This window comes from Aegilops tauschii, chromosome 7, assembly GCF_002575655.3.
Source record: "Aegilops tauschii subsp. strangulata cultivar AL8/78 chromosome 7, Aet v6.0, whole genome shotgun sequence".
Lineage (NCBI taxonomy): Eukaryota > Viridiplantae > Streptophyta > Magnoliopsida > Poales > Poaceae > Aegilops > Aegilops tauschii.
This window is the reverse complement of record NC_053041.3, coordinates 35,810,528-35,823,807: the sequence shown is the minus strand read 5'-3', so window position 1 is coordinate 35,823,807 and position 13,280 is coordinate 35,810,528.

Here is a 13,280-nt window from a genome sequence, read left to right as displayed (position 1 = left end):
GATCTGAAATTCTTAAATGAGAGAGAGTCTTCACATAGCTACATAATTGTTTAACTACTCATTGATCTTCACTTATATCTTTTTGGAGTAGTTTGTCATTTACTCGTGTGCTTCACTTATATCCTATGAGTAAATAGTTGAATGATTTGAATATCATAAATCTGAAATTATATATGTTTCATATGCTTATCCCATGGGGAGTAATGACTTCACCTATAAGAAGTAGAGGTGGTAAATTTATTGAAGGTTAGCAAACATTGTATTGGTCACTTGAACAATTCATGAAAGAATATTGACGGATGAGAGATTTCACATATAAATATACTATCTTGGACATCTTCTATGACTGTGAGGCCCATTAATTATTTTCAAACTTGAGAAAATTAGTTGAAGTTGGACAAGGAAGACAACATAATGAGTTATGCTTGGGTATATTTGTATAGAAGTTATATTGTTATGGATCCTCTAACATGTGGTGCTTGCTATTTAGAATCCTTTCCTAGCCAAAATGTCTGTACTAAGTAGGAATACTGCTTGTGCATCCAAATTCCATGAACCAAGTTTCTTCCATGAGTGTCCACCATATCTACCTATATGCGGTATTTACCTGCCGTTCTAAGTAAATTTGCATGTGCCAAACTCTAAACCTTCAAATAATAATCTGTTTTGTATGCCCGAATCGCTCATGTAGTGACTAGGGGCTGTCAGTATCTTCCATGCTAGGTGGGTTATTCTCACGATGAGTGGAGTCTGCTAATCATTCACGAGAAAATGGCTGTAACTGGGATGCCCAGTCCTATGATCAAAAGATCAAAAACAAATTCGCAAATAATTTAAACAAAACTCCCCCAGGAATGTTGATAGTTGGACGGCACCCGTTGTTTCGGACAAGCCGTGGAGTGTGAATGTTGGTGGAGGGGGAGTAAAATCTTTACCTTTCTGTGTGGGAACCGCCTATGATGTATCTAGTATGCAAGATATGGGGAACTCTTGGTCGTTATGTTGACAATGAAAGCATACCTCTCAAAATTATTTTCATCTCTGTTTTTGCTTCGAGCTCTGGCACTTCTGCAAATCCCTGCTTCCCTCTGCGAAGGGCCTATCTTTTACTTTTATGCAAGAGTCAGTAGTATTCCTTCTCATTCCAACCTACTCTTTAGTTGGCAAGCATCATGTGATGGAAAGATCTAAGCATATATGGCCATTCAAATATATTTGATCATGAATTATTACTGTTGACATTACCCTTGAGGTAAAAGGTTGGGAGGTGAAACATTAAGCCCCTATCTTTCTCTGTGTTCGATGAATACTACTTGTTCTAAAAATATGATTTGAGTAGTAGCAATCATGGAAGACTAAATGATAGTTGAGTATGTGAAGTTTGCTGAATCAAAGCTCTGACATAGACTCTTCCTGAAAATAAGATGAATTGCAATTGTTTGATGACTGAGAACATAGTTTGTTAGTTTTCAAGAAAGTTTATGATCTATACTTTAACATGTGAATAGTTTGTTACTTGATCATGCAAAGTTTTATGATATAAGCTACTGTTATGACATATAATGATGCTAGAAAAGGTGATTGAAATTATAATTGATCAAACTTGTGCACCTGCTAGCATTCACACTTCATAAATTCTTTCTTTTATCATTTACCTACTCGAGGACGAGCAGGAATTAAGCTTGGGGATGTTGATACGTCTCCAACGTATCTATAATTTATGAAGTATTCATGCTATTATATTATCCATCTTGGATGTTTAATGGGCTTTACTATGCACTTTTATATTATTTTTGGGACTAACTTATTAACCCAGAGCCCAGTGCCAGTTTCTGTTTTTCTCCTTGTTTTAGTGTTTCGCAGAAAAGGAATATCAAACGGAGTCCAAACAGAATGAAACCTTCGGGAGAGTTATTTTTGGAACAGAAGCAATCCAGAAGACTTGGAGTGTACGTAAGGGAAGCAACGAGGAAGGCACGAGGCAGGGAGGCGCGCCCACCCCCTGGGCGCGCCCTCCGCCCTCGTGGCTTCCCTGACCGACTTATTTCGCCTATATATATCCATATACCCTAAAACCATCGGGGAGCAGAATAGATCGGGAGTTCCGCCGCCGTAAGACTCTGTAGCCACCAAAAACCAATCGGGACCCTGTTCTGGCACCCTGCCGGAGGGGGGATCCCTCACCGGTGGCCATCTTCATCATCCCGGCGCTCTCCATGACGAGGAGGGAGTAGTTCACCCTCGGGGCTGAGGGTATGTACCAGTAGCTATGTGTTTGATCTCTCTCTCTCTCTCTCTCTCTCTCTCTCTCTCTCGTGTTCTTGTTTCGGCACGATCTTGATGTATCGCGAGCTTTGCTATTATAGTTGGATCTTATGATGTTTCTCTCCCTCTACTCTCTTGTAATGGATTGATTTTTCCCTTTGAAGTTATCTTATCGGATTGAGTCTTTAAGGATTTGAGAACACTTGATGTATGTCTTGCCGTGCTTATCTGTGGTGACAATGGGATATCACGTGATCCACTTGATGTATGTTTTGGTGATCAACTTGTGGGTTCCGCCCATGAACCTATGCATAGGAGTTGTCACACGTTTTCGTCTTGACTCGCCGGTAGAAACTTTGGGGCACTCTTTGAAGTACTTTGTGTTGGTTGAATATATGAATATGAGATTGTGTGATACATATCGTATAATCATGCCCACGGATACTTGAGGTGACATTGGAGTATCTAGGTGACATTAGGGTTTTGGTTGAAATGTGTCTTAAGGTGTTATTCTAGTACGAACTCTTGAATAGCTCGATTTGAAAGAATAACTTTGAGGTGGTTTCGTACCCTACCATAATCTCTTCGTTTGTTCTCCGCTATTAGTGGCTTTGGAGTGACTCTTTGTTGCATGTTGAGGGATAGTTATGTTATCCAATTATGTTATTATTGTTGAGAGAACTTGCACTAGTGAAAGTATGAACCCTAGGCCTTGTTTCAACGCATTGCAATACCGTTTGTGCGCACTTTTATCGTTAGTTACCTTGCTGTTTTTATAATTTCAGATTACAAAAACCTATCTCTTCGCCGAACTAGTGCACCTATACAATTTACCATTGTATTGGGTGTGTTGGGGACACAAGAGACTCTTTGTTATTTGGTTGCAGGGTTGTTTGAGAGAGACCATGTTCATCCTACACCTCCCACGGATTGATAAACCTTAGTTCATCCACTTGAGGGAAATTTGCTACTGTCCTACAAACCTCTGCACTTGGAGGCCCAACAACGTCCATAAGGAGAAGGTTGCGTAGTAGACATCAGGCAACGTGTAAGAATCATACATAAAGATGGTTTATAATGGAATAAAAAAGGTACAACTCCATGAGGATTGATGGCACTTACTGTGCTAGCTCTGCTTACGACTTCTAGTTTGAGGGATGGTTTGACCCAAATTTTATAGCTGGATTTGGAAGGTTTGGGCACCAGCCAAATACAAGATCTTCCTTTGCAAATTAAGTGCTGCCAGGCAATATCCTAACATCAGACATCCTGATGCTTAGAGGCTGGAAGAAAAATTATTTTTTCCCTATTTGCTTGCGCTGCCTAGAGACGACAAGGCATTTACTTTCCAATTTCAACTGGTCAATGCATATTTGGGACAAGTTCCCGAACACTACTTCGCTCCCGTCGTTTTATCATTACAATTTGAATGGGGAAGGCTCCTTTGTTGAGTGGTTAACTCTTCTCACGATTGGCGAATAAGTCAACTAAGGGATTAAAGGTGCTGACATCATTAATTTGCTAGGAAATTTGGCTTGAGTGCAACAAGAGAATCTTCCAGCAAAAGGACCTCCCAGTGGCAAACATGATTCAACGGATTAGAGATGAAGTAGCAACATGGAAACTTGCAGGTTGTCCCTGGCTGAATCATATTAGCTGGCTTTAGGCCGTCGTGTTATTGTGTGCAAAAGCTCCGATCATGTTGTTCTTTTGTTATTCTTTCCCTTTGGTGTATGACCATCTCTATACTTGGCCATCTGTGACGCCCCCGATTTGACCGTACACTAATCATGCACGCAAATGTGTACGATCAAGATCAGGGACTCACGGGAAGATATCACAACACAACTCTACAACATAAATAAGTCATACAAGCATCATAATACAAGCCAGGGGCCTCGAGGGCTCGAATACAATTGCTCGATCATAGACGAGTCAGCGGAAGCAACAATATCTGAGCACAGACATAAGTTAAACAAGGTTGCCTTAAGAAGACTAGCACAAAAGTAGCAACGATCGAAAAGGCAAGGCCTCCTGCCTGGGACCTCCTAACTACTCCTCGAAGCCGAACTCCATGTAGAATCATCCTCGGGATCTCTAGCTCCTGGAACTCCAGCATCTGGTTGCGACAATCAGGTATAGGAAGGGGAAAAGAGGGAGAAAAGCAACCGTGAGTACTCATCCAAAGTACTCGCAAGCAAGGAGCTACACTACATATGCATGGGTATATGTGTAAAGGGGCATATCAGTGGACTGAACAGCAGAATGCCAGAATACGAGGGGGGATAGCTAATCCTGTCGAAGACTACGCTTCTGGCCATCTCCATCTTGCAGCATGTAGAAGAGAGTAGATTGAAGTCCTCCAGTAGCATCGCATAGCATAATCCTACCCGGCGATCCCCTCCTCGTCGCCCTGTTAGAGAGCGATCACCGGGTTGTATCTGGCACTTGGAAGGGTGTATTTTATTCAGTATCCAGTTCTAGTTGTCATAAGGTCAAGGTACAACTCCGGGTCGTCCTTTTACCGAGGGACACGGCTATTCGAATAGATAAACTTCCCTGCAGGGGTGCACCACATAACCCAACACGCTCGATCCCATTTGGCCGGACACACTTTTCTGGGTCATGCCCGGCCTCGTAAGATCAACGCGTCGCAGCCCCACCTAAGCACAACAGAGAGGTCAGCACGCCGGTCTAACCCTATGCGCGCAGGGGTCTGGGCCCATCGCCCTATGCACACCTGCACGTTGCGTACGCGGCCGGAAGCAGACCTAGCCTAGTGGCGTTCCAGTCCAAACCGGCGCGCGCCACTCAGTCGCTGACGTCACGAAGGCTTCGGCTGATACCACGACGCCGGGATACCCATAACTACTCCCGCGTAGATGGTTAGTGCGTATAGACCAAATGGCCAGACTCAGATCAAATACCCATAACTCGTTAAGCGTGTTAAGTATCCGCGAACGCCGACCAGGGCCAGGCCCACCTCTCTCCCGGGTGGTCTCAACCTGCCCTGTCGCTCCGCCACAAAGCAACAGTCGGGGGCCGTCAGGAACCCAGGCCCACCTCTACCGGGGTGGAGCCACCTGTCCTTTCAGCCCCCTCATCAGAATCACTTGCGGGTACTCCTCGAGCCGACCCGACTTTAGTCACCACATGTGTCATGTATATAATGTATATAGTATATACCCGTGATCACCTCCCGAAGTGATCACGACCCAGTAGTATAGCATGGCAGACGGACAAGAGTGTAGGGCCACTGATGGAACACTAGCATCCTATACTAAGCAGTAGGATAGCAGGTAAGGGTAACAACTGTAGCAACAATGACAGGCTATGCATCAGGATAGGATTAACGGAAAGCAGTAACATGCTACACATTCTAATGCAAGCGGTAGAGAGTAGAGTAGGCGATATCTGGTGATCAAGGGGGGGCTTGCCTGGTTGCTCAGACAAGAAGGAGGGGTCATCGGTGACGTAGTCGACCACAGGGGCATCAGCATCATCACGGGGTCTACCGAAGAGAAGAGGGGGGAGAAACAGTAAATACATAGCAAGCAAGTGCATAACAGGACAACAGGCAGAGCTAGACGTGTTCTAACACGGTATGAGGTGATACCGGTGAAGGGGGGAAACATCCGGGAATCCCCGGTGTTTCGCGTTTTCGGGCAGATGAATCGGAGGGGAAAAGTTGCGTGTTCGTTATGCTAGGGATGCGTGGCAGACGAGCGGGCTGCGTAACCGGATTCGTCTCGTCGTTCTGAGCAACTTTCATGTACAAAGTTTTTTCATCCGAGCTACGGATTATTTTATATTAATTTATAAAGATTTAAATTATTTCTAGAATTAATCGAATTAATTCAATTAGAAAATTAATTATGACGTCAGCATGAGCTCAGCATGATGTCATCAGTCAACCATCTGTTGACTGGGTCAACAGACGTGTGGGTCCCGTTCGTCATAGTCTCAGGTTAACTAAACAGTAGTTAGTTTTTATTAATCGAATAATTAGTTTTAATTATTTAATTAAAAAGATTAATTAAGTTAATTAACTAAATTTTTTTTATTATTTTTATAACTTTTTAATTCATCTTTTTTTTAAACAAGTTTCCAGGGGGGGCACTGTCAGTGTCCCTAGGGCCAAACGGGGCGGTTCGGGCGCTGGTGCCCGACAGGGCGCCCGGGGGGGGGGGGGCGCTGGCGAGGCCGTGGTGGTGCACGGGTGGAGATGCGGCCGGCCGCGGCTCTGGGCGCGAGCCAGCAGCGCGGCAGATGAGCGGGGCGAGCCGCGGGGCGCCGGCCTGGATGCGTGGGGGGCGGGGCGTGCGTGCATCGGGCGCGGTCGGGGCGTGGCGACCGCGGCACGCGGCGCGGGGAGCGTGGCGTCGGGCGCACGAGCGGCGGCAGGTGGCCGCGGTGACCGAACGGGGAAGGAAAGGGAAGAGGAAGAGAGGCCGGGGGCCTCACCGCGGGGCCGTAGGGACAGGGCAGCGGTGCTCGGGGAGGACGACGGGGACGGTTCGACGCCGGGGAGGAGTCTGGCGAGGAGGCGTGGTCGAGGCGGAGGACGAAGACGGGCGGCGGGGTCCAGCAGCGTCGAGGTGGGGCGTCGGGGTGGCGCCGGGGACGAGCGCCGGCGCCAGGGGCGCGGGGCGGCACCGGGCGGCGTCAGGCTCGGCGAGGCGGCGCCGGGCGTCGGCGATGACGACGGGATCGGGGGCGGCGCGTCCAGATCAGGGAGAGGGGGGGCGCCGACAGGGCGCAAGGCGAGGCGCGGGGCTGTGACACCCCCGATTTGACCGTACACTAATCATGCACGCAAATGTGTACGATCATGATCAGGGACTCACGGGAAGATATCACAACACAACTCTACAACATAAATAAGTCATACAAGCATCATAATACAAGCCAGGGCCTCGAGGGCTCGAATACAAGTGCTCGATCACAGACGAGTCAGCGGAAGCAACAATATCTGAGAACAGACATAAGTTAAACAAGTTTGCCTTAAGAAGGCTAGCACAAAAGTAGCAACGATCGAAAAGGCAAGGCCTCCTGCCTGGGACCTCCTAACTACTCCTCGAAGCCGAACTCCATGTAGAATCATCCTCGGGATCTCTAGCTCCTGGACTCCAGCATCTGGTTGCGACAATCCGATATAGAAAAAGGGAAAAGAGGGAGAAAAGCAACCGTGAGTACTCATCCAAAGTACTCGCAAGCAAGGAGCTACACTACATATGCATGGGTATATGTGTAAAGGGCCATATCAGTGGACTGAACTGCAGAATGCCAGAATAAAAGGGGGATAGCTAGTCCTGTCGAAGACTACGCTTCTGGACATCTCCATCTTGCAGCATGTAGAAGAGAGTAGATTGAAGTCCTCCAAGTAGCATCGCATAGCATAATCCTACCCGGCGATCCCCTCCTCGTCGCCCTGTTAGAGAGCGATCACCGGGTTGTATCTGGCACTTGGAAGGGTGCATTTTATTCAGTATCCGGTTCTAGTTGTCATAAGGTCAAGGTACAACTCCGGGTCGTCCTTTTACCGAGGGACACGGCTATTCGAATAGATAAACTTCCCTGCAGGGGTGCACCACATAACCCAACACGCTCGATCCCATTTGGCCGGACACACTTTTCTGGGTCATGCCCGGCCTCGTAAGATCAACGCGTCGCAGCCCTACCTAAGCACAACAGAGCGGTCAGTGAATGACAGGTGGGTCCCACTGGACCCACATGTCAGTTTAACTTAATTAAGTTAATTAATCTTATTTAAATTAATCTAATTAGACAATTAATTTAATTAAACAGTAATTATTTAGCTAATTAAACAGTATTACCCCCTCGCATCTCGAGATTATCACGGAACTGCATAACTTCTTATGAGTTCTCCATCAAGTATTACATTCTCATGGATTCCAATTTTTCACGGGCTCCGAGTTATTAAACACTCAAGGACATCGATAACTGAATCGAGTCCGCATCATGATTAAACAACTCTTAATAATCTCCTTTGTTTACGAGTTCGTACTCGATCACGTCATCCCTAGCCTGCTCGGCTATGTTATTATCGTGCCGATTTTAACTGTGCTACCTGGCCTTTATTCCCGGAGCACCACCTTCGACGCTGAGCTAAGCTTACGTCGATTTTCCTCGTCATAACATTTCGCCTTGAACAGCAAGCTTGATTTCGAGTTTGTGTCGTACCCCTGGTTCCAATAACTTTTCGCTTCATCATTCCTTTGACTTGATGTCATCGCCGATCGATTACCTCTTCATAAATTCTCGCTACAAATGTGTCGTGAACATCATCAACATTCTGAGCTCTTCCAAGATATCTATCGAATTCTGGATGAGGAATACCATCCTTGCCCTCGATGATTTGTTTTATCATCGACCATTTTGTCGCCTTCCATTCAACACAAACTTGTTCGTGTTTTGTGTTGTACCTTGATTTCCTTGCTATCTAGCTTATGATATGTTCTACCTTGGAGTATTACCATCTTTTATGTCAAGTATGTCATAAGAATTTCACCACCTCGTATGACATCTTGGTACAGTGATACTTCTCCCCATCACCATTCTTTCTTGGTCCCCGTGTTGTTTCTAAAAGGAATACCGACCAATGGTCTGTGATGTGTAAATTCTAAACTTCTAGCAACCCTATTGCTTTGAAGTTATTGGTCTATAGTTTCATTCTACGTCTATGGCTTAATGAATCATCATTCGGACATTGATTGTGCTACCTAGCCCATATTTCGGGTGCACATTTCAACCAATGTTTAACTGTGTTTTCCTCGAGCATACATCATTAAGTCAATCGAACTAGCTAATGTTATCTCCTTGTTCACATAGTGGTGGAAATCCATCTTTTGGAAATCTCAATGGATTGTCGCTGAGACAATCAGTCACCTCCTCACCTCTCCTTGATGTAATGATGAACCCTTATTCGGAACTCGCTTCCATAGTTCATCTCCCGAGAATCTTCGATGTCATTTCGACAATTTGTGTTGCACCTTTCTTCTCAGGCATCCTGAGTCTGAGTTATCCTGACACCAATCAGATCTGAATCTCGGTCAGATATGATGGTTGGAACATATTTCCAAGAGTAATAACATTGGCCTATTTATGACCCGGTAAGGTGATGATACCCAGCACACCTGGCCGGAGGCCCTATTGTTATAGATTCCTCTTCAGCAAGGTTAGCTATTCTTCCAGGAGGAAATCGTAAGACTTATTCTATAAGTTGTTCCTGATGGATCCTTTTTGTTTCCAGAGTCTGATCTTCACCTGTTGACCATGTCAATGCTATCTCGAAGCATGTCTATGGTACTCTGATTTTAAACAGGAACATTTGAAGCCCAAAGCTAATTGTTTCCTGCTCAATTATCCAAACACCGTTGTATGGGTAATGTCATGAAAATTTCTCTCCCCTACCTAAAGAGTTTTCTACATTATATCCTGTCATGAATATCATGCTCAGCTTGTCCTTGGGAAGGATATAACCTTGAAATATGTGTTTAAACACATTTTCCTTTCCATTCTTCTGTTTAATCTGATAATCATATTTTCCTTTGCATTGTTTGGTTTAACCTTTCTGGTGATCTATATGATCTAAGCAGTAATATTCTCCTGCTTATGTAAACACCTCGGTGTACAACTCTGTCAGTAAGACCCTGTTATTATTTTTGGTGACATTTCGGTAACCACCGATGGACGAGAACTTTGCCTAATGGTCCACCTCGTTTCAACGAGCAGGAAAATGGTTCTCTTCGTCCCTCGCCTTGGTACCGATGATGTTGCTGACATATAACTGACAGGCTACCCTCTGACATGCCTTGCTATCATGATCGTGCAAGATGTCACCGCCCTTCCTACTTTTAAACCACATGGTGGGCCCATAACCCACAGTTCCACAGGATCGAAACCTGACTCTCCTGTACACCCCCTGTTCCCAAATTTATTCATCGCGCGTGGCCTCGTATGTAATTCACGGACCACCGTCCTACTGATCTATACTGGCATCAGACATAATACTTATTCCGATTGCTTTGAACCCCTTTCACACTTTGTTTCAGGCTTCGAACGATTACCTACCCGTTTGAAACTTCTCATGGTACTTTCTTAGTTGCTCTCGGCTTTTCTTAAGGTTTAGTTCGAGAGATACTTTCCTCCACCTTCCCCGATGATATTGACCAGATAGTAAACCCTGCAGAAGTCCGTTCTTCCAGAATACCCCCCTTACTCTGTCGTAAGTACGATGGAGTTCCCGAAGAGAGGACGACAACTTTATCATGATGACCTGAAACAGCAGAATGAAGACATCAATGTATTGGACCAGCCTCTTCGAGAAGAGCAAGCCAGGATGAGAAGACCCGCTAGATTCGTTACCAAACGTTCCCCCCCCTTACTCCCCTCTTAAATCTCGGGACGAGATTTCTTGTAGTGGAGGAGAATTATGACGCCTGGATAATTAAGCTACAGTAATCCCTCGTTAACGATGCCACGTCACCCCGTTACTGTTGATAAACTCTCGATGGTTCGGAACCGAAACAAATTCAAAATTTAAATAAAAGCAAACAACAAAAGTTTTCAGATGTTAAAATTAAAATGTTCGGATCGTGACAGATATTGCGTAGGTAGTTATGGTGAAGAAACAACATTTTTATAAAAAGTTTAAATGCACTTAAATGATTAAAACAGTAGGTAAAACTATTAAATAAATGCCTTTGATATTTTATAAAATCATAGACTATTTTATCTTGAGGTAAAAACTTTTTAGGGTAGTGGGTTGTTTTGGAACACTAATTTGGAGCTATTGTCATATTTTACTAAACTAAGAATAAAGTGTAACTAAAATAAAACAAAAAAGGAAAAAGAACTAAAACTAAAACAAACAAAAAAAAGGAAAAGAAAAACAACTGCCCCCCTGCTGGGCCAAGTGGCCCGGCTGGCCTCAGCCGCCCGAACGGGCCGGCCCACCCCGGTCCACCTCCCCAACTAACCCCACCCCACTCCCCGAACCCTAACCTCTCCTGATCCCCACTCCCCCACTCGCTCCCCGCACGCCTCCCTCCCCTTTCCCCGCCTGGATCGGGGCGGAGGGCCCCGAACCCTTCGCCACGCTGCCGCCGCCCGGCGCCTCCGGCCACCCCCTCACCGGCGCCTGCCTCCCCGACTTCCCCCGCATGGCGCCCGCCCCACCTTGACCCGAGCTAGATCGGGATCGACCCCGCTTCGCCCCGACGACCGCGCCTCGCCGCCCGGTGTTGCTCGACGCCATCGCTGGACGCCCCCGCCACCTCGACGCCGTGCCCCTGCCTCGGGTCGTCGTCCACCCGTCGCCTCGCCGGCGCCGCCCGACCCGCGCCACCTCGTCCGCGTCGCGCTCGCCCCCGTCCTCGATCTGCCTCGTCGAAATGCACCCTTGTCTCCCCCTCGAGCAACCACCTCGAGCCTCGCCGCTTGTTCCCCTACAACGTGGGGTGAGGAAACCCCCTCCTCCTCTCTCTCTCCCCTCTCTGACCCCGCGCCCATGGCGTCCTCGCCGGCGATGACCGCGCCCCGCTAGCCCGCACTCAGGCCGCCCCGTGCTCGCGCCCCACCGGCTGCGTCCATTGCCCTGCCGTGGTCGCGCTCGGTCCGGCCGTAGCTCGTCGCACCTGCGACGGCCCTGCCCCTCGAGCCCGCACGCGCTCACCCAGTTGAGGCCACGCCGCTGCGCCCCTTTGCCGCCCTCCGCCGCTGCTGCCGCGCCCCGGCGCCGCCCCGCCATGGCCTCGCCACTGCCGCCTCCGGCGGCCGGCCTCGCCGTGCCCTGCTGTCGCCGGCGCCCCCCTGGTGGCCTGGGCAGACGCCCAAATGGGCTGGGCACCCGGCGCCCTTTACACCCGCGCCCTGTGCCCGTAAAACCCCCGGGTCGCTGACGAACGGGGCGCACCAGCCCCAGAACGTTTATTTTACATAAAAAAAGAATTAAAAAAACAATAAAAATAAAATAATAATAAATAATAATAATAATATTAAATAAATAAATAAATAAAAATAAATAAATAAATAAAATAAAAATAAAAATAAGATTAATAAAAATTACGAAATTCTAACAATTCTTCTCGGTCTTGGTTGCTCTTCTCGAAGAGGTCGATCCATTACGTTGAGGTCTCCATTTTCCTGCTTCAGGTCATCATGATGAAGCTGGCATCCTTCCTTCGGGAATTCCATCGTACTTACGAAGGACAAGGGGTACTTCGGAATAATAGGCCTCTGAGCGGTTGACTATCTGGTTGATAACGTCGGGGAAGGTGGCGGAAAGTAACTCTCGAATGGAAATTTAAGACAATATCGAGAGCAAAGCAAGGGGGTATAGTGGGGAAGTTTTGAGCGGGCAGGCAATCGTTCGAAGCCTGAAACAAAGTGTGAAAGGGGTTCGAAGCAATCGGAATAAGTATTATGTCTGATGCCAGTATAGATCAGTAGGACGGTGGTCCGTGAGTTACATACGAGGCCACGCGCGAAGAATAAATTTGGGAACAGGGGGTGCACAGGAGAGTCAGGTTTCGATCCTGTGGAACTGTGGGTTATGGGCCTACCATGTGGGTTAAAAGTAGGAAGGGTAGCAAGGCATGTCAGAGGGTAGCCTGTCAGTTATATGTCAGCAACATCGTCGGTACCAAGGGCGAGGGACGAAGAGAACCATTTTCCTGCTTGTTGAAACGAGGCGGACCATTAGGCAAAGTTCTCGTCCATCGGTGGTTACCGAAATGTCACCAACAATAGTAACAGGGTCTTACTGACAGAGTTGTACACCGAGGTGTTTACATAAGCAGGAGAATATTACTGCTTAGATCATATAGATCACGAGAAAGGTTAAACCAAACAATGGAAAGGAAAATACGATTATCAGATTAAACAGAAGAATGGAAAGGAAAATGTGTTTAAACACATATTTCAAGGGTATATCCTTCCCAAGGACAAGCAGAGCATGATATCCATGTCATGATATAATGTAGAAAAATCTT